Source organism: Alexandromys fortis, unplaced genomic scaffold, assembly GCF_014885135.2.
Source record: "Alexandromys fortis isolate MF-2015 unplaced genomic scaffold, M_Fortis_MF-2015_v1.1 scaffold_122, whole genome shotgun sequence".
Lineage (NCBI taxonomy): Eukaryota > Metazoa > Chordata > Mammalia > Rodentia > Cricetidae > Alexandromys > Alexandromys fortis.
Window position 1 is genome coordinate 2,316,511 of NW_026068004.1, and position 19,502 is coordinate 2,336,012.

General features: G+C 52.3%; 1 protein-coding gene across 2 annotated transcripts in view; it reads right to left on the reverse strand.

Moving 5' to 3' along the window:
• Window positions 1–19,090, reverse strand: part of Rims3 (regulating synaptic membrane exocytosis 3) — a 41,062-nt gene extending 21,972 nt beyond the window's left edge. The window contains exons 1-2 of one of the 2 annotated variants that reach the window (XM_050161303.1): window positions 18,787–19,090; window positions 1,049–1,141 (exon numbers count right to left, since the gene is read on the reverse strand). The gene's annotated coding sequence lies outside the window, so the exon portion shown is untranslated. Of the gene's footprint in view, window positions 1–1,048; window positions 1,204–18,786 lie in introns of both variants that reach the window. The other variant, XM_050161302.1, reaches the window with a different exon arrangement.
• Between the last annotated feature and the right edge of the window lie 412 nt (window positions 19,091–19,502).

Consider the following 19,502-nt stretch of genomic DNA (forward strand, 5'->3'; position numbering starts at 1 on the left):
GCCTGGTTATGTTGGACCCTGTCTCAAAACAAGGAAGGATGGTGACGGGGATAACAACAATGCCTGTCTCTAAGTCTTCTCTGCAGGAAAGCCAGGGATCAATCACACTGGGCCCCAGAGGAAGGAAGTTCATTGCAAAGCAACCCCCTGAGCCCTCAGATCACAGGGACGTGAAGGGGGAGGTGGCAGAGACATGATCTAGTGAGGCCTGAGAGAACCCTGAACACAGCATGCCATATGCTGATGGCCCAGATGATTGCCGGATGAACAACATAATGTCCTTTCCATGAAGGTCACATTACATCACATTCCCCTGCTGGAGCTGGACTCTTTCCCTGCCCAGTTCATGACACATCAAGGCCGGGGCCCTCTTGTGATGCCCTCCAATGATGGAGCCTCACTTGGCAGGGTGCTCCCACCCACTACACGACAGCAGAGGAAATGGTTCCCAGGTGTCCTGGGGAGACACCCAGGAATGGGCCTGCTGTTTCCCTTTCTGCCCTCGGAGGGGAGCCTCTACCTGGGGTCTTGCTACCCCTAGGGACACTACAATTCCTGGAGCAGGTCTCAAGGCACTGCAAGGCCCCTGCGGCCTTCTGCCCCCTTTGACTATGTGACTGACAAGCCAGGAAGTTTTTCTTGGCAGTCAATGAAGCACCCAAAAGCCCAAGATGAATGTAGCCACCCACTTTTACAAGGACCTCACCCCGGGGTGCCTGCACTGTGAGGCACAAGGGACAGCAAGTGACTGAGGTTCCTCCACCCTTCTTCACCATCTGCCTACAGCAGACACCACGAGTCTACCTTGTTTCCAGAGGCCAGACAGACCTCAGAAGCCCCTCGACGGTGCTCCTGTACCAGCTCAGAAGAAACACCTCCACACTGGCTTGTCCTCCCTACTCTCGCCTTTTAACTACAGCGGTGGAGACCAAGGCCTGGGATGGAAAAAGAGATGCACCCAAGTCTTCTCAATCCTGACTTCCCAGCACCAGCCACGAGCGCCCGCCCGCCCGCCCTCCCTCTCGTCTGGAAGGAAAGGTAAGCTCACCGAACTGATGAACCTGGGTGTGGGGTTCCGCATCACAGGGGGCTGTGCCCTCTCAGCAGCACGCCCCTAGGGCATTTGCGCAAATCTCCACTTCTGCAGAGACAGTAAAGGCAATCAGGGCAGGCTTCCAGGAGGAGGAAATGTGATGGCAGGGTCTGCAAGGAAAGAGTTGACCACAAAAGAAATCGAGTTAAGGCCTCTGTCTCAAGGGAATTCTAGCAGCTGCTGGAGGAAAACACAGATTTTGGGGATGGTTGCGGAACACTAAGAAAGTCCTTCCAATTTTCAGATCTTGTTTCTCTGTTTTTGAAGGCCTTGAACTCTGAGCTCTGCCTGCCTCTGCGCCTGAGGGCTGGGGCCAAAGGTGTATGGGTACTGCCGTTCTCTCCTTTAAAAGTCCTGGTCCCCTAATTTTCCTTTAGGTACTTCAGGGTCAAACTGCTGAAGCCCAGCAGCTTTAAGATTTTTTTTTTTTAAGGATGGGGATGTGTAGCTCAGGAGTGGATGCCAGCGTACCTAGTGTGTGTGGGCAGACCCTGGAGTCCATCCCCAGGAGGAGAAAAAACAAAAAAGAAGAAGCTTAATTAGAGACAGGGTCTCAAGTAGCCCAGGCTGACCACCACCAGATCATTATACAGCTAAGGGCAATCTTCTTGAACTCCTGATCCTCCTGCCTCGACCTCCAAAGTGCGGGATGACAGGCACGTGCCACTATACCTGTATTTAAAAAAAGCAAACAACATTCTCTAATACATGGGCTCACCTAGGCCAGGATGCTCAAGAGCCCTGGGCCCCATCCTCTCTTCCTCTGTCTGCTCCCTGTGTACCCCCCCAGACCAGCGGTTCTCAACCTTCCTCATGTTGCAGCCTTTTAATATGGTTCCTCATGTTGCAGTGACCCCCAATCATAAGATTATTCTTGTTGCTATTTCATAACTGTAAATTTGCTACTGTTATAAATTGTAATGTAGATATCTGTGTTTTCCCACGGTCTTCAGCGACCCCTGTGAAAGGGGTCACGACCCACGGGTTGAGAACCACTACCTGGCAGTCAGGGTGGGAGGCATTAACTCTGAGAAAGTCCCTCAGAGTCTCTAAGAAGAGTCTGATGGCACTGGGAGGTGGTGGCGCACACCTTTAGTTCCAGCACTCAGAAGGCAAGGGGCAGGCGAATCTCTGTGAGTTCGAGACCAGCCTGGTCTACAGAGTAAGTTCCAGGACGGCCAGGGCTACACAAAGAAACCCTGTCTCGAAAAACAAAAAGCACACACACACACACACACACACACACACGCACGCGCGCGCGCACACACACACAAATCTGATGGCCACCTGGACCTACCCAGCTTTCCCAGCTGACTATGATCAGATGGGTCAGATGCGCAGAGGGGCATATACTCAAGGGCTGGGTAGTGTGACACTCAGGCCTGCCTGCCACTCTTGAGCAGAGTTAGAGGGCTTCCACCCCCACTCCCTAGCACACGGCTCCTCTTCCCCAAAGTGGGATGACCACATGTGCTTTAGGAGTGTTAGATAAAAGATTACAAAACAAGATCAGTGTGTGCTCACTGCTCAGAAGGGCAATTACCTACTTACTGTGAGTGATGGTGCCCGGGACGTGGTAAACACTTGTCCAGGTGTTAGCTCCTACTCACCACGTGCCTCCCGCTCAAGGGGAGGCCCCTGGGTTAATAAGATCACCCACCACTACTCTAGGTTTGTGGGGTAGGATGAGAGCCTTGCTGGATGCTGGCTCTGGCATCTGAGAACCTGCCTCAAACCCTGGGAAAGGCCCTTAGGTCTAGCCCCTCCTTCCATGACTTAGGGAGACGTGGGAAGGTGGCAGGGGTTGGTATGGGAGGGGGGGGGGAGGCAGGCTAGGCCAAGAAAGCACAGGCTGCCAGTGTGGGGATCATGCTGCCTCACCTACTCTCCTCGTGTGGAGACCTCTTATCTTTCCAGACAATACCCCCCAACACACACACACACACACACACAGAGAGAGAGAGAGAGAGAGAGAGAGAGAGAGAGAGAGAGAGAGAGAGAGAGAGAGAACACATAATTTCAAATGTGATCACATTACACAGACCCACAAAGCTGCTACCCACATTTTAAAGACACAAGCACTTGTGTTCACAGGAGTCTTACCCTGAGCCTGGCTGGGGCTCACACACCAGCTTGGGGCAGGCCCTTCTGTGAGCTGGAACACATACACACTCCCACACTCCAGCCCCCAGTCCCATCCTCCTGGCTCCCATCTCTGCTGGACTGGACAAAGAAGCTCATCCGGTGAGGTTTGTGGTGAAGAGATGGGAAAGCTGGCAGGGAGCAGCTGCTGTCACCATGGCTACCAGCTGACCCACTTCTCCTCCACCCAGGCTGGGCCCACCCAGCCCAGGAGAGGTGGTTGCAGGCAGCTTCGGGTAGGGTAGGCCCTCTGCCATCACATGCAGAAAAGGAACAACCCTCTGAGGGTGTCGTAAGGGAATGAGCTGAGACCCAGTTAGCCTGGGTCCTATGAGGGAAGGCACCAAGCTCCGAATAGTCCCTGATGAGAGTAGAGCATTGGAAATACGTTCCTGAGAGATCTGTCTTCTCCCATCATCTGTGGCTCTGGCCTCAGAGTGCCACCCGGGCCCTGGACACAGTCTCAGTCACAGCCCTAATCACAGCCCTCACAGTAAATGCAGGTGTTGCGGTCATATCCCTGCCTCTGTCTCAGGGCTCGTCATACGCACAGGTCCAGCAGACGCAGGGCAGGAGGAGCCCTGTCTCCTGTGCAGAGAAAGCTTGTGGAACGCAAGGCCCATCTCCTGCTGTACTCCAGGGTAACATGTGCCTTCTCCCAGTCAGGGACTCCTGGGGACATGGCTGTGTATTCCCCCAGAATCAGTGACTTAGAGTAACACAACCTCCAGGATGGTCAGTCACCAGAAAAGACTGTCTTCACCCAGGACGAAACCCACCCCTCTGCATGACACCTGCCGCCCCCTTTCCACTGTGTCTCTTGTCTACCTGGAACACTCTTCTATGGCTTGCCCCTACCGCCTAGCTTGTCTACCCCTCCTCCCTTGTCTACCTGCTTCCAATTCCTCTCAGTCCCCCTCTGAAGATCATTTCCTAGCCATCTTCCCAGGCAAAGAAAGCCCCTTCTCTTGCTCCTCCAGAGCTCTGTATTGTCCTTGAGTGTTATGGGTTAAAGTCCTGATACCTTGTACCTCAAATGTGGCCTTGATTGAAAATGTGACCTTTGCAAATGCGATTCAAGTCTTCCTGAAAGTGGTGGGAGGTGGAGGTTGTCCCTACTCCAACTGGTTTCCCGACAGAAAGACAGCACTGAACAGAGCAAAAGAGAAAATGGTTTGCGAGTCCAGCCTGGAGCACCAACAAGCTGAGGACTGCCAAGGATCACCAAGGACTTCCAGTAGCCATCAGAAGCAGGGGAGTGGCATAGGACGGGCGGCCTCTCCCAGTCTGCACAGGAAGCAACCCTTTCAGACACCTTGATTTCAAACTTCCCACCTCCAGAGCTGTGGGAGAACAGATCCAGACGGCTCTGAGACACCTCATTTGTGGTACTGTGACCCAGCATCCTGGGGACATAAACATACTGCCATCTGTAACAACGTGTGTGGTGCCTGTCTCCCACATCCAGCCCAGGCTGTGCGCTGCCTAAAGATGGGAACTGTTATTCACCCTAAATCCCCAGTACCTGGCATGGATCTGGCAACATAGCAGGGCTCTGTAAATATTTATTGAAAGGATGAATGGTAACCAAAAGTACTAAATGAACACTGATAGAGAGGAACCATGAGTCAGTTTTATTTTCTTCATGTAACATATTGTGTTTTCTAAAGCTACTACTTTAGAAACTGTATTAATGCTATAATAAAGAAAAAACAATAAATATTTTCCTTTCCAAAACATATGCTAAAATAACAGACATTAGCACCCGTGTGTGCTCTGTGAGCAGGGACAAACTCTACTACATGCTTGACGACTGATTTCTATTGATTAATTGATTCCTCCTTGGGTTTCCAGAGCAGTTGGAGTTACAGTCTGCGCTCTGGGGCCTGAGAGGTGGGAAGGGCACACAATCTTTTTGGCCATCTCCACTATCCACCCCTCCACCATAGACTGTGGAATCTGGCCAACACAGCAGCCATCACCTGATGGTGCTAAAGATAAATCTGAGATTATCCCCCATATCCTGGTGAAAGGCCGTGCACCGATACAAGCAGGGTACACAGTGAACACGTCAACGAGTGCTCTTCAAACTCAGACATGAGCACAAATCCTGACCCTAGGGCTCACAGGTGGAGCCTGGGATTCTGGGTTTTGTCTTTCCATCAGCTTCCAGATGATGCCTTTGCTGCTGGCCTGTGGTCCACTCATGGACCCGAGATGCCAAGGGAAACACTCTGGGTGTTCTGTAAAAAGAAAGAATGCCACAGGAGTTGGGGCACCAGAAGAAGTATGAAGCAGAGCCGAGCAGAGGACAGGTGGGAGGGTGGGGACAGAAAGCAGTGGGAACCACTAGGAAGGTCTACAGAACAGGCATGTTCAGAGGCTCAATAGCAGAGTCTGAGAGAGGAGCAGAAGGTGAGTGCAGCTGGGGAGAGGGGACCAGGAAGAGAAGTTACAAGCTATCAATGAGGGTCCCTGACTGTGAAGCTAAGAAGTCTGTCTTTAATCCTGCAGGAGTGAAGTCTAACAAGATTTAGGCACAGTGCTTTCCAGAGATCAATCTGGCACTGTGTGCAGACCAGAAACAAGCTGATGGGAGGACGGCTGCTCTGGGCAGGCTGCAAGGGCTGCATGGTTGCCCTACATGGAGGGACAGCTGCTCTGGGCAGGCTGCAAGGGCTGCATGGTTGCCCTACATGGAGGGACAGCTGCTCTGGGCAGGCTGGAAGGGCTGCATGGTTGCCCTGCATGGAGGGAACTGCTGCTCTGGGCAGGCTGGAAGGGCTTCACGGTTGCCCTGCATGGAGAAAGAGGGAAGGGAAGGGATGGGATTCAGGAGTCTCTACAAAGGGTGAGGAGACAAATTTGGGAGAAGGAAGTAGGCAGAATCCAAGCGATTAATGGAGAGGATAGGAATGTGAGGTGCCATCGACAGATCCCGAGGGGTCCCTAAAGAAAAACCCGGCCAAAGCAAAAAATGAGCACCCAATAGTCAAGGAGTCTAAGTCAACCCTGCAGTTTATGGGTGGAGATGCTGGGCAGGAAGCAGATCCGCTGAGCTTGGGAGACCCATAGGAGTGGGCAGGAATGGGTGTGTTCTTCCCAGAGAGGAAGAAACATGGAAAGGAAGTGGGATGCTCAGAGGGGAGGAGAGTATAAGTGGGCACAGGGCAAGAGTGACAGGCAGGAGAAAGGGACCTACAGATGGGAGAACGGGCGATTCCAAGTGGGAGAAGCTGGACATGGTGATTAGGCCTGTAACTCCAACACTTGGGAGCCTGAGGCTTGAGGAACTCCATGAGGTCAAAATTAGTCTAGGCATGCCAGGCGATGGTGGCACACACCTTTAATCCCAGCACTCAGGAGGCAGAGGCAGGCGGATCTCTGTGAGTTCGAGACCAGCCTGGTCTACAGAGCTAGTGCCAGGACAGGCTCCAAAGCCACAGAGAAACCCTGTCTCGAAAAAAAAAAAAAAAAAGATTAGTCTAGGCTTCAGAGCCCTTGTCTCTTTTTGTTATTTTCTTGTTGTTTTGTTTTGAGACAGGGTTTCTCTATGTAGCTCCGACTGTCCTAGAACTTGCCCTGTAAATCAGGAGTGGCCTAGAACTCAAGAGATCTGCCTGTCTCTGCTTCCCAAGGGCTGGGGTAAAGGCGTGTGCCACCACACGTGGCTGTGAATCCTTGTCTCAAAATAAAAAAACAAGTAGAATTCAGAGAAGATGCCATAAGAATATAGGTAGACATTCCATACCACCTCATTGTGGACCACAGAGACGTCTTCCTTAGAAGCAGGAGAAGTCAATGGACAAAAAGAAACACTAAATGATGGAGTGACTGGATGGATAGGATCTTGCTATGCAGACCAGGCTGGCCTCCAACTCACAGCCCTCCTATCTGACCCTCTGGGATTACAGTTGGATACCACCATATCAGGTAGGAAAGGTAGAATTTAGATTGGCAGAGAAGGGTCTGGATACCCTGGTAGAAGGCCTGGGCTTCAGTATGATTCTAAATGCCATGGGACTTCCAAACAGTCCCATGACCAACACAGGAAGAACAATTACTGTACCCCCAAACACATGTAAAGCACACCACATGGCTACAGAACTCCCAGGCAGAGCAGAGATACAGGGAAATAGGTCGTTGGATCGGTCTTACAGTAGATAAGAACATCATTTATTATCCACCGGGTCTCCTGTGAGAGTGAGCAGGGGCACTCCAGACAATTCTATGAGGACCACGGGCAAACATGCAAACCCTGAAATATGAATCTCAGTTGCTTCCCCTCCTCCCCCTTCATAGATGGGGTGAGGAAACTTGCAGGGTGCTGTGGCAGGGACAGGTAAACTCATCCTGAGAGTGGGGGCCTCAGGCTCAGATGGTGTTAGGCTCAGAGCCTTGCCCTGGCTAGCTCTCCCTTGAGCACCAAGACTCAGCCAGGCAGCATCAGCAGCACCAAGGACAGCGGCCGGCACTCATGCCTGCCAGCCCCTCTGCTGGTCAGGGCTGCCTTCCAGGCTGATCAATATTTCATGAAGGGAAGGGGCTCCAATTACTAGCCCTGCACCAAGCCGGAAGGCGCCACCGCTGTGCCCACTGCCCACCCGGGGGACCTTCTCTCATATCCAGCACAGCTTCAGCTGACCTGGACAGACAGGAGTGGCATCTGTTCCTGCATGCCCAGGTCTCTTCCAGTCCAGTGATAAATCTTCACCCAGAACTGGAGACACACTGCACAAAGAAGGCCACAAAGACATCAAGCACAACCACACCCTGCACACAAGCTACCTGAACAGGGCACTCAGGCATGCAGTGCGAGCATGCACACAAACATACACACACACATTACAGAGAGCCAATGACCACAAACCCACATACATCTGCCTAACACACACACACACACACACACACACACACACACACACACACACCACCACACCACACACTCAAATGCTTCTTGAAAACTCCTTAAGACAACCCGAGACACATCACATGAGGGTCAGTGAGCTGCAGACATACTGTATTAACACATGCAGTTGCATATGCACGCACACACAAGTGTGTGTGCCCCCCCCAAGACATGCCTTGACAGTGATCCTCTCTCACCATGGACACACAGCAGACACCCACAGTCTGCCCAGGCTCCCACTTTCCTGGTTCCCAGGGCAATGTGTACCTGCTATGAATCTGACTCCTTCCTTTCTACCGTCTGCTCTGGACTTGAGCCCTGTAGAGAAATCTAGTCTCTGAGGCTTTCTGGTAGCTGCTGTCCAGGCCTCAGGGACAAACAGAGGCACAAAGAGCTGGGTAGAGGAGAGAGTCGGGAAATGGGAACCCTGGAGAGTCCAAAGCCTCTTAGCTCTGTTGTTCTAGGGCTGCAAGCTCTAGGACACAGAGCTCCAAGGACTGCTTCTCTTACCCACAGCTCCCAAAGCCTTGCTGCCGCCTGGGGCTCCAGGCTCCTAGGGAGCTCGAAGTCTGCTGTGTGTGGAGACAGGAGGACTATAGGTCTGAGCTCCCATCCTCCGTACTACACCTCAAGTCCTAGCCTAGAGTGAGAGCATCTCCTGCCTCCATCCAGACATCTCAACCCCTCTCAAACAGGCTGTGGGGATCACACACAAATTCTCCTGTTTGTAAGAGTCCCAAAGCAAAGAAAAACAAAACAAAGAACAGCCCAAGTCTGGTGGCTGAGTGAGGAAGCAGGTGTGAGGCCCTGTGTTTGACCCCAGCACCACCACAAAGAAAGAAAGGGAGGAGGGGGAGAAGGGGAGGAGAAAGGGGAGAGCCTGAACACAGAATAAGCAGAGGAGAGTAGGCCAATATAGCAGGGAGAGACTTCGTCTTTTAGGTAAGTGGGTGGAAGAGGCAACTTCAAGACCAGGTGGGCAAAGATCTCTAATATCCCACCACCATGATTTTGCATTGTCCAACATCAGTGAACCACATCGATGACTTCTGTACATTGTTTTCTTTAAAGTGACACTTTTCTTTTTTGGTTTTGTTGTTTGATACAGGGTTTCTCTGTGTGGCTTTGGAGCCTGTCCTGGAACTTGCTTTGTAAACCAGGCTGGCCTTGAACTAACAGGGATCTGCCAGGCTCTGCCTCCCGAGTGCTGGGATTAAAGGGGTGCGCCGCCACCACCGCCCGGCTTTAATTGACACTTTCAAAATTTAAGTGAACTATTTTAAATAGAAATTCTGATGCTACTATAAACAGAAAGTCAATATCACTTCTAATAAGTAGAAAAAGACTGTAAAAACAAACAGTAAAAACAACCAAGCTGTACGTTGCTGAGGTGGCTCGGTGGGTAAAGGTGCTGCCTCCAACCCTGGTGACTGAAGTTCTATTCCTAAGATCCACATGGCGGAAGGAGAAGAATCGACTCATCTGATCTCCACTCGTACACAGTGGTGTGTGCCCACTCACCCACACACCCGCTCAACAGACAGACACGTACTTTTACAGACATGGCAGTTCACACTGTAACTCTGGCCCTGGAGAGGCTGAGGCAGCGGTGTAACTGCCAGAAGTCTGAGGCCAGCCTGAGTTTCATAGTACGTTCCAGATCAGCCCAGGATAGCGTGAGACCCTGTCTCAAAAAAACAAAGCCAAGCAAGGTTAGCACCACTACTATAGTTTAGCTACGTGGAGCTGCTGGCCACAGCGCTCAGCCCAGTCTGAGATCTCTGCAGAGAGGGAGAGAAGAGGGGCTGGGAAGTTCCGAAAGACATTCATAACTATACAAACTCATTCTCCTTGAGAGGGGAGGGGGGGACCCTAGACTTGCTGGAGTTGAGATGAAACCAGAGTTCTATGTAAGGTGATGCTATGCTATGCCAGGGCAGATCTGGAAGCCCTTGTATACCATGACAGGTCCCAGTGAAAGGGTCTTTTCACCTTCTGGGAAGCCCGCCCACCTTGCCTTCCACTGGAAGGAGCCGAGCACAGCTCTGGGAATAGCCGTTTTATAGGAATTGCTCGTCTTGGAGCTGATGAGATGGCTCAGCAGGTAAAGGTACCTGTCACCAGGCCTGACAACCTGAGTTCAATCCCCAGGACCACATGGTGGGAGGCAGAGAGAACTTCCACAAGTTGTTCTTTGACCTCTACATGTGTGTTATGGCATGCCCCTATGTACATGCATACACATACAAATATACTTTTTTTATATTTTTATTTATTATGTATACAATATTCTGCTGTGTGTATGTTTGCAGGCCAGAAGAGGGCACCAGACCTCATTACAGATGGTTGTGAGCCACCATGTGGTTGCCGGGAATTGAACTCAGGACCTTTGGAAGAGCAGGTAATGTTCTTAACCACTGAGCCATCTCTCCAGCCCCACAAATATACATTTTTATAAAGAAATTTCTCAGGGTTTGTTTCCTATTTACAATTCATCACTATAGTCCTCCATCTAATATGAAACTCACAGAAGGGATTATAATCTTCATTTTAATAAAGAGAAAAGGCCCAGAGAGGTTAAGAGGTCTGCCTAGTCACACAGCTCTACAAGGCAGCTCCAGGAGGAGGAGATTTGACTTCCACACAGATGACATCTGTCCTAGCGTCAGGAGCCCTCACTCTGGGCGATCCTGGGTTGGACAGTGGGGAAGGCAGAAAGATGGCTACCTGGCATATGCTTAGAAAGCTCTCACAACCCCAAAGAGCAAACAGGCAGGTGAATAGCCAATAAGAAGAGTTTTATTCCAGAGTCACACTGTTGTATGTCTCTGGGTTATCAACACCACCTCTCTGAATCTCAGTTTCCATGTCTTTAAAATGGGCAAAATAATATCACATCTTTATCAAGATGCAAGGATTAAATGGAACCATGTGTCTGGTGCCTGGTACAGAGTAAGTGTCCAGAAGGGCTTATTACTAGGGAAGCAAGACGAAGAGAATCAACACAGGTCAGGAATGGCTGGTGAGACAGGCACAGGTTAGGAATGGCTGGCTGTGAGACAGGCATGTGATGGTTCTTTGCTGAGAAAAGGAAATGAATCCTTTTTTTAAAAAAAAAAAAAAAACAAAAAAAACAAAAACAGGGTTTCTTTGTGTAGTCTGCCGCCCTTAAACTCACCCTGTAGACCAGGCTGGCCTCGAACTCAGAGACCCACCTGCCTCTGTCTCCTGAGTGCTGGGACTAAGGCGTGCACCACCACTATGACTTCAGCCTTAAAGGAGGAGTGAGAGGGAAGATAATCTGGTCGGTGTGGTGGTCTAGCACTCAAGAAGCAGTGGCGGGGGAATGCAAGTGTGAAGCCAGCCTGGGTTAAATGGTGAGATGGTGTCTCAAAAATTCTAAGATTGAGGTTGCCACTTTGGGGTGAGCTCTTGTGTAACACGTGCAAGGCCCTGGAATTAATCCCTGGCACTGGAGGGAGTATGGTGGAATGTAGCGCTGGCTGTGCAGGCCTTCTAAAGAAACGTGGAGAAAGTCATCATCCCATCCTGTCTCTCTGCTTGGGCCCTTAACGACATGTGACATGGTCTTCAGTGCCTGCTCTGGCCAGTATTACCCTGGGAAGAGTCCCCTTTAAGTCACAGTTCCAGGCCCCCTTTCTGCAGGTGCTGTCTGCACGGAAGGCTGGCACTCTGCCCACCTGCCTGCTCCACCTGGCACCTTAAATACTGAGCAGATGTCTTCTGAAGCACTTGTCCAGCTAACAATAACACTGACACACTCACACACACATACACACACATACCTGAGGTAGGTTCCAGTGGCCATGTTCATGTCTGGCTTTGTGATCCCTCACTGTGGGTTATGGGTGTGCGGCCCAGGGTGGCACCTGACTCCCTCAGAGCCAATCAGATCTTCACCTGGGAATTCGGGTTTAGATCTACCAAGTCCTAGGTGCTAGTTCTGAATGTGGCTGGAATCCAGGGTCATAATCCCAGAATCCCTTCAGAGGGGACAGATAAGCAAAGGCTGCCAGCAGGGTGCAGAGAATAAAGATTCAAATTCTCTAGCCTTCCAGGTCCCAGCTCCCTAGGCTAGCCCCACCCCCAGCCTTGTTCCCTGTAACAAACCTTCCTCCTAACACACCTCTATTTCTGAAGCTGGTATGCTTGGATTTTCCTAAGTAAGGCAGGAGCTGGGGGCTGGAGATATAAAGATGAACACCCCAAGGTAGAGATGTAGAGTTGGCACTCATATGGCAGGGGCGGGGTGGGCTAACCGTACTGGATGGGCCAAGGGTCCTATATAAGCTTCCCAGTGATGGTAGGTGGCTGAGATCGTTTGAAGGAGTGAGAGACATTCTCTAGAGACAGGCTGGGGTGGGCGAGGCACTGCAAGCAGAGGGTACAGCAAGCGTAGGTACACAGAGGCACAAAACAGCCTGGCCTGCTGGAAGAGCTGCCAGGTGTTCAAAGTGTGCTGCGGAAGCCGAGAAGTGGGGATGCGCAGGGAGTTAGGTACAGATCATAAAGAGCTTTGAATACCATGCTAAGAAGCTGAGGCCGTTTCCTGTCAGCTATGGGGAGCTATTGAAGTATTTTAAGTAGCAGGGGGTGACAGGGTCAGTTCTATGTTTTGGAAAGATCGCTCTGGGGACGTATGGAGAAAAGACTGAAAATGCAGGCTTGGCGACAGAGAGGCCACTAAGGACGCTGCAGGATGAGGTAGCTGCTCTTTTATGCATCGGCAAACTCACTGTGCACCTACTAAGTGCTAGGGCTGGGCAACACGGGTTCCAGATCTACCGAATGCTCAGGCCAACAAAGCAAGACGATGGGAAGAAAGTAAAGGGTGCCAAGCATCATGAAGAAGTGCAAGGTCCTGGGGAAGGGATTCTGCCTAAATGGTCCCTGTGCGATCGTGAAGACATGACTCTGAATCCCAGCACCCATGTCAAAAGTCAGGTAAGACTGTGTATGTGCTTTAAATTCAGGATTAAGGGACAGAAATGGGAGAATCTTACTGGCCAGCCAGCCTAGAGCCAAGACCATGAGCTTCCAGTTCAGAGAGACCGTATCTCAAGGCAATAAGGAAAGGAACAGATAGAGGAAGACATTGTGCTCATGGGTAGGTATACCCGTACCCATGTGTGCGTGAACCACACCGCACACAGGGAGACACACAGGAGGAGGAAGAGGCGGAGAAGACAGTCCTATGAAGTATTTAGATCTTGGCTTTTAGGCTTCTCTGCTCAACTGACACTTGGGTTGGTGTCTAGGACCAGGAGTCAGCAGGGTCCCCAGGAGGGGGATGTACATCCGGAACATCATGTGTAAATGTCCTGCGGTGGAGGGTAGGGAAGAATGTACAAGATGATGTAAGTAGGGAGGTGAGGACCAGATCACAAGGGGCCTTGGAGACTGCGTCAGTAAATCTGGATTTTATTCTAAGAAGTCCTGGAAGTTTTAAGCAGGGAAATGACACAATCAAACATTTATCTTTAGAAAACTGTGCTAGCTACATCTATAAGACGATAGCAAGCGGGGCAGGCATGAGAGCTGTAAGGAGTCCAGCTAGGAGGTCGCCGTGGGAATCTAGACGACAGAGAGTAGTGTCCTAGCCAGGAGTGTGGGTAGAAAGAAGGGCCACAGACCTGACCCAAGAGAGGAACGCTGGAGAATAAGGCTCGCTAGGCTTGGCTGTAGGCAGTGGGGGCGAAGACAGGGAGGTGTCCAGGAGAATTTCCAGCTTCCAGCTTGAGCAAGTGGGTGGGTGATGGTGACGGTGACAGAGACAAGCCAAGGACCCTGGAAGCAGAGCAGGTGCAGGTGGGTGGAGCTGGGGACCTGGGTTTGATCCTAAGGCTGTGTCTAAAGAAGCATAAGACCTACAGGTACTGAACCCAGAAGAGCTAATTAAATTCAGAATAGAAAGATGACCTGGGGAGGGCGGGCAAGGGCGTAGTGGTATAGGGAGAAGAGGGGTCAGTTTAATCTCTGAGGAGCCATGGCAACAGCAGGACCTGTGGGCAGAGTGGCCAGAGATTCTGGGCTTGGACAGTCAGAATCATGAAGCCAAAAGTTTATCTTCTTTTAGACCCCAAAGGCATCTGGCCTTGAGTCTCCCTCTCCAAGGAGCATACCCTGGGCTTAGACTGAGCTCAGATGAAAGCTTTCGCTTCCCCTGTACCCCTTCTTCCCTCTGGGCAGAGCCAAGCTCTCCCTTCCAAGCAAGACAGTGCATGTCTATAATTCTGGTGCTTAAGGAGCTGCACCCGGAGAATTGCCACAAGTCTGAAGTAGCAACCAGGCAAGCCAGAGCTACACAGGAAGATCCCGTGAGTGAGTGAGTGAGTGAGTGAGTGAGTGAGTGAGTGAGTGAGTGAGTGAGTGAGTGAGTGAACTAATGAACGAATGAATGCCAAGTTCTGCCAGGCTCAGCTCAGGCAGTCCCTCACCTAAGTGAAGACTTCCCAAGCCATGTTGCTGTCTTGCTATCAGTCACCCTGTCTTTGAATCTCAGGTCTCTCTCTGGACGACTGTGGGACTGTGGTCAGATAACCTCAGTTCCCTCATCCGTACCATGGAGATGATGATCATCTTCCCCTCGTTGGTGAGAATGAGTGTGTAAAGTGCTTAGCAGAATCGTAGGGTAAACGCTATGTAAGCCTCATTGTGACTAACATCCCCACCTTTGGACAGATAGTCGCCCCCCCACCTTCGACGTCCTCCCCACAGGAGCTATTTTCAAGGCTGTCCCCTCTCTCTGGATTATGAACTAGATAATATGAAAAGACCAGCGCTAAATGAAAGCCCAGGCCCTTGTTCAAAACAATTCTTTCCAGACAGTGGCGACAGAAAATTAAAGCGTGGAGTCCCACTAAGCACAGGGTTCTGTCCCTACCTCAAGCCAACTTCCCAGGCTAGCCCTCACACGAGGTAGTAAAAATGCCACCTGGCATAGGGCCTTACAATTCCCAGCTGGAATTTCACTTTCTGCTTCCCATTTTATAGCTGACGACATTCAAGTTTAGACACAGGCATGTTCTGCTTGTGAACTGCCAAGTTAGGGTTTGAATACAGAACAGCCAAGTATCAAAGCTCTACTATACCTTGCCTCCTGGCACCCCAGAGGCTGGGAAAACCTGGCCCCAAGGGCTGAGCTCAGTCAACAAGGCTGAGATGTGGCTCAGCCCACTGAGAGGGATCTGAAGACACTAGGACTGCCTCCCTCCTGGGAAGAGTCACATAAACAAGGGCTCCCTGGGTACCCTCTCTGCTGCTACTTAAGGGAAGGGCTAAGAGAGGGCAAAAGGTCACTCACGCAGAGGCTCCCTTGTGGCCCACAGGCTTACCTAGAACTCTGGCCCTGCCTCCACTCCTTAAAACCCTTTAGGGGTTGCCACTAGCTTCAAAATAAGCCTCCACATCTCTAGTATACTGCTAACCCAGGGTTGTGGAGCTTGGCTGTCCCCTAGCCTGCCACACGCCGCTCTGCTACATCACCAGGATGTTCCCACACCACCAGAAGCCCCAAACACTGTTTCCTCCCTGTTCATCCTTGCTTCTTTGCCTCCTTGCCTACGTGGCACCCTCCATGCCTCACTAAGAAGCCACCCTCTCGGGAAGCCCTTCCTGAACCCCAGAAGGTAGGGGAGCAACCTGCAGGGATAGGCCCATGAACCCTTACTTTCAACACACGTCATATATGCTCTAGATCATGACCCTACTAGAGAGGGCCTCCGTGGTTCCCAGAGCTTGCTGTACCAGTGGTTCTGAGTGACAGATGCGCCATCCTGCAACAGAGGCAAGAGGACCCTCACTCCCTTCTCCCACTCCTTCCCTTTCTTGGTCCTTGTGCAATGGCCTTGATTGGTATTTTGGAGTTTTTTGTTTGTTTTGTTTTTGAGGCAGGGTCTCATGGAGCCCAGGCTGGCCTCAAACTTGCTAGCTAGCTCAGGTGAGCCTTGAGCTCCTGGTCTACTTGCCATCAGCTGGGATTATGGGGTGTACTACCATATTCAGGTCTTATTCAGCTACCTTGAGCTCTAGGAGTGAAGAGTCCACACTTGCAAGGGATGAGAATCATCAAACAGAGAAGGTCTCCACCTGTCCTAGGCTGACTGCATATTTTGGTAACACACTTAATCCAGCAGTACCATCTAGGCAGGTGGGCCAGTCTGGTTACAAAGCACACCTGGTTTTGGGCTTGGGTTTTTGAAATAAGGTCTCATTCTGTAGCTCTGACTGGCCAGCAACTTGCTACGTAGACTAGGCTTGCAACAGTCCTGCTGCATCTGCCTTCCCAAGTGCAAGGAACACAGGCAGGTACCACCAAAGCCTGGCAATCACTCTTGCCTTCCAGGGCCAATAAAGGCCAGGGAGTCGAGATGGATACGCGTAGTCGTCACAGGTGGAGGACACGAACCTCGCTCTGTCTAATGCCCAAGCACCTTGTCTCCTCTCTGCCAGTGGCCCCACACCCCTGTGACTCATCGGCCACAACGAACGCATCTCACCCACGGAGCAGAGCTCCTGTGTCCAGTTACGGACATCTATGTGCAACACAGACCTGCCGTGAAAAGAGGCCGGTGGCCAAGTCATCTGTACCCACTGTGAAAGAAACACCCCATGTCAGCCAAACACAAATGGGGGAGGCACCCCCATTATCAGCAAAATGTTGTTGGCGATGCACTCTGCGCCCCAAGTCAGCAAAATGCGAGGGGGAAGAGCCGCTGCCATAGTCAGCAAAAGGCTCTGTGCGAGGCACTTTGCTACACCCCCTGAGCCTGGGCTCGTGACAAGACTGAGGGACACAGAGAAGCCTTCCAAAGCAGGGTTCCTAGGGCCAGAGAGCCCTGGGGTGGCTGTTTCCTGGGGGGGCAGGGAGCTTCAGCTGGGGAGTGGGGCAGACTCAGGTGAGAGTTCTCACGTGGCACTAATGAAATCAACCACCAGCCTCCCTCCCCCTCCCCTGGGACCCTCCAGGCTCCAGCTGATGCAATGCCCAGCCTGATAATTGTTTTCTTCACTCCTTAAAGGGCCAGCCACTTCTGCAACTATGGACAGACATCACCCAGACCCCTGACAGCACCCCCACAGAGCTCAGCATCTGCTCAGGGAGAGGAGGGGCCCAGAGAGCCAGCAGCATCAGGCCTGGGCTCCAAAGAGTAAAATCCAATCAATGTCCAGAGACTAGGAGTGGCAAGGAGGGAGAGAGAACAGTTAAGACAGTGATAGCAACCACCTCCCCTGGAGGACAGGAATCAGGTCCCTGCTGAGTCCTCAGCTCCTGGCTCCAGCATGCCTGCCCAGCAAGTACTGGACACAGTGCTGTGTGTAGCTCAGTGTAGCTGATGAAGATAGACACGGGGATAAGCCGCTCAGACTACCACTGTATTTACTCCTCCTAAAACACAGGTCTGTTTTGCTGGAAGAGGCCCTGAGAAGGCAAGTGATTTCTTTAATATCACAAAGCCAGGAAGTATCAGAGCCTGGGTGTGAAGACAAGTTTAATCAGCTCTGGGCTTTACCCCTTGTAAACGGCCAGATGTCTGTAGAACTCTAGGAAGTTGCACGGACCCCTCCAGCAGGCCCTTGTCCAGAGAATGTCCCATTAGGCTACCCTCCTCACTTGACTGTATGGACAGTTGCCAGCTGCGTGATTGTGATTATGGACTAATTGGTGGCTGGCAGCAACTGTGGAGATGGTTTGTTAACCCCTTGGTGAAAGACCCTCTCTCCACCATTCTGGCCCCAAAGCCAAGTGTGAAGCCGTCACCAGCAGAGAACTCATAGACCTCACCCTTAGAGACAGAGTTGGACACAGCCATTCCCCCAGGCCCAAGCCCTGAAGGCCCGTGGTAGCATTGCCAGCTGGAGCCCCTTGTTTCTCCGGCTTTAGGTATAGAATTTCCCACCTCAGCCCAGGACTTCAAGGGCTATGGACCATTCATGAGTTTCTGTGGTACTAGAAGGAGACCCACTCCCTCAGACTGGGCTGTCCAAAGGTGACAGGGGCCTGGGTTCCAGGCAGTCAGGAGGCCAGCCAAGGGGACCTATCCTCCCAAACGAACGAGATGATGCCAGAATGGCCCATGAAGGGTCTTGCTAAGCTTCCCTGAAGCCCTGGGCAACCCGTCCTGCCCCTGACCACTTTTCCCCAGCTTCCCAGAAGCCCCCTCTTTCCACCCTGAGGCTACGTGAGCACCACCTCGCTCCTTCCTGAGGAGGGGGGGTGTTTTCTCTGGGTACAATGGTGTCACGTTGGGAGGAAAAAGTGGCCGCTTCCCAGCCAGGGTACAGGCAGGAGGGAGAAAGGCAAGCTGCCTTTCCAGGAGGGATTTTAAGCACTTTCCAAAAATGCCATGCGAAGCAATGCTGTTGAAGACTAGGGCCCCAGGTGAGCCCTGAACGTCAGCAAAGTACTCCAGATTCTGGGGCTCCTACCCCATTTTCCAGGCTCAGCCCCCGCCCCACAACCATCTCAGGCTGTGCGCAACGCGGGCCCCCGCCCCCCAGACCTGGCACACATCCCTACGTAGCGCTCGGCGGCCGGCCGGAACCCCCTCCCCGGCGTGGTCCCTTGACCGCAGCCCCCTCCCCACGCCCACTCGCAGGCACGCAAGGCCTGCTGACTTACCCCGAGGTGGGGCCGGGGTCCACGCCGGGAGCTGGGCTCCGCTGGCTGAGTAGCTCCGCAAGGCGAGGCAGGTGCTGCCCCGGGACCCCGCCCCGCGGACCCGGCGGTAGGCGCGGCCCCTGGCGGGCGCGGACTCCGAAGGGGTAGGGACGCGGGGCGGGGACGGGCAGCGACAGAGACTCACGGGGGCATCGCCCGCCACCGGGCCGGACAGCTCAGCTCCGCTCCGCCCGCCTGCGCTGCTGGCTCCGCAGCCGCCACAGTTCTCAGTCGCCGCCGGGTGCAAAGCCAGAGCCACGGCTGGCGGGAGGCGAAGAGGGCCCTGCCAGGGGCGGGGCCTCGGGCTGGTGGGAGGGATTAGCTAACGGGGCGGGGCCATGTGGGCGTGGTCTTGTGGTGGGCGGGGCCTTGGGATCTGGACCTTCTAGGTCTATCCATGCTGAGTAGGCCTAGAAGGAGTGAACCCCTAAGAAGCAGGGGCTGGGGCCGCTCAAATAGTTCCCTGTCTCTAAGATGCTCCCTCTTGTCCTCTGCCTGTCCACACCTCTACACCATCTGTTCCTTCTCATCCTTCCTTGTCTTTGAGGATACTTCCCAGGTGCCCCCATCTACTCTGAACCAGATCCAGGAACTTCAGATGGTAAGCAACAAGGCTAAGCAATTTACAAACATTTTAAAGACCAGGAGAAAGAAAGAAAAGAAAGCAGGTTAGAGGA